Source organism: Setaria italica, chromosome VII, assembly GCF_000263155.2.
Source record: "Setaria italica strain Yugu1 chromosome VII, Setaria_italica_v2.0, whole genome shotgun sequence".
NCBI lineage: Eukaryota > Viridiplantae > Streptophyta > Magnoliopsida > Poales > Poaceae > Setaria > Setaria italica.
Window position 1 is genome coordinate 16,669,141 of NC_028456.1, and position 2,799 is coordinate 16,671,939.

The following is a 2,799-nucleotide window of genomic DNA, read 5'->3' on the forward strand; positions in this document are numbered from 1 at the left end:
ATTGAGCTTGACAGGTAAGCTGGCAGAGTCCATCTACGAACACCTTGGGCGACTGGTCTGGCACATCTTGAGATGCTCGACAGGCGTTACTCTTATAGTTGGATCGCTTGGAGATATGCTTGGGAGAAAAATTAAGTTTTTCCTAGTGTGGGTTGGGTTACGAATGCAAGATTGGGGATATGTGAAATGATGTGGTAGCATGTAGGCCTCTTTTAGTGGAATGGTTGTTTGGTTGAAGATGAACAGAGGCAGAACTTTATGGACCTCTAGTGAAACTAGAACGTATAAGAGTAAATTTAGAAAAATCTACAATCTGTACAAGAAACAAATATACATGATATGGGAACCATTAGGTCTAGTAGAGGCGACAATGCCTACAATAGCGAGTTAGCGACTGGCCAACAGAGGACATGCAATTCCATTACCAGTACAATACTACAATAAGGTTACTTATACTGCTAATTGGGTTCAGTGTTTTTCTTTTGTGAGCTGTAGTTGGATTTGGAGTTTTCTCCACTGACCCGACCAAGATATATTCTCTGTAACCCCTCAGGATATTATGTGTCAGTTCCAATCCAGACACTATTAGGTAACTTTATATATTTATTACCATGTCATATAAACACTACACATGTATACTATATTCCCGGTCAATGTTTTTTTTCAAAATAAATTGTGATCCAATCCCCTCTCCTCATAATACCTTGAGTTTTGCTGTTGAAAGGACAGCAAAATTCACTAAAAAATTGAATTCTCTAAAACTTAAAACAAATATAGATTTTCAGCTAAGCAACTCGAATTCTCTCCGACTAAAACCTTTTTGAATTAAAAGCTTGCATAAAATAGATCATGTGCATTTTGTTTTCTTAGAGTTTTGAGCATCGTAAATTCAAGTTTGAACTTAATTCAAATTTGAGTATGTAAAATCTCAGCTAATCTCTGATCTATCTCTGTTATACCCTAACCTAATCTCTAGACCCATCTCAAGTTCATTCATCCGTAATTTCAAAACTTCAAATCAATTCCAGATCTATCTATATCAAATATTTAAACTTGTCTATATCTTAGCCATTTTGGGCCGCATCTCCCCTCCCCTACAGGTTGGCCCACTCCAAGCCGCAGGCCATTTCGGCCTTCGCACAACCCACCACTTAAAGAGAAGCTCGTCATGGGTCCAGCTCTATTTATTTTAAAAAGTTCTATTTACCCCCTTGGACAATCGCCTAGTCCACGTTTTCACCCCGGACAAGAAAACCATCCGTTCTGCCTCCTCAAGTTCGCAAAACCGGATACGCGACCTCCCTGACCAGATTTCACTCCGGTTTTGTCCTAGCAGGCGACATGTCATCACCATATCGCAATCTGACGTGTCATGGACCTATCTGTTATCTTCTTCTCCCTTTCTCACTTACATGCAGCATCCACTTGCCATCCTCTTCTTCTTCTCCTCCACCTTCCCTTTCCCCTCCAGCCAGAACGGCGAGGCTACCCCTGCCGCTCGAAAGGGAGCAGCCTGGGATGGACTTGTAGCCTGTAGGGAGGGGCTGTGGGCGAGCCTGGGGAGTGGCACGGGCGACGCAGAACCCGTGCGTACGGCCACCAGAGGGCCCGCATATACGGCGGCGATGTCTTACCCGTCAGCTAATGTTGTGTGGTGCTGAAATGATGAGAAAAATCCAATTGTATTGCCAATCAAATCGAATTGCCCATTCCAATTTGGCATCGAAAGAAGGATGATGCAGCGTTGCTGTGAGGCTCAATTTTTTAGATGCCGTTGCTGCCTTCTTCCAAATTGAAGCTTTCGCCGATGCTTGCGTCGCCCAGGTTGGCCTCTTCCACATGCCGAAGGTTCAATTAGGGAGCACACCCAGGACCTCCCCTAGATGCTCCTCGTTGACTGACATAGGAACTGATAGGTGGTGGAGCTGGAGGCCGCGGCGGAGCTGCTCAGCTTCCGCGGCAAGAAGGACGGTGTCCTCCTAGGTGAGCAGCATAGCTCAGTCTGCTCCATGAGTAAGGAAGCGTCATGGATGGGATTGCTAAGGCGCCGTAGAGCATGACCTCTACCCTGGCTATGGCAAAGGGGCATCGGCTGGTGGAATTTAAGGGAACTCCGACGAGGCGACGAGAAAGCAGAGAGAGGAGGGTAAGGGAAGATGACAGAAGCTTACATGTGGATCCATGAAAGGGTTGCCACCGTGGATGGGTGACGTGGTGCCACATTGGACAAAACCAAGGTGGAATTAGGTCCGAAGATTACAGTCCGGTTTTCGGAGATTGAAGTGTCAAAACGGACGGTTTTTGATTCAAGGGTGAAAACACAAACTCGGCCCATACCCAAGGAGGTGAAAAGGACTTAAGCATTCTGTTTTGGCTACATTCTTAATTATAATCTAAATGTGGTCTGATATCTTCGCTGGAGGATGTCTAAAATCAGAATTTTATCCGTTATCTGAGTAAAATAGGTCCCTCACAGCATGCTCTGGCGCGAGCTATAGGATCTTGGCCCATTGCATGTACTCCCGTTGCTAGCCTAGCCCATCAAATGATCCCAGGCTGCGTGCGCCCAAGCAGAATCGGGCCCTGGTGGGCTAGGGCACGCAGGCCTCCCCTGCAACCTTGCCCTCACATCAGGAGGAATGACACAACTCCAGCAAACCTGGCCAATCTGACCAAGGCACTCACGCCTATAAAACAGTTACATATTCTCGGCCCCCTTTGCTAATGGAGTATTAAGGTCCTATCCATACTCAATTAACTGCAAACAGAACCAGATGTACTTGGATCCAACCGACCTCC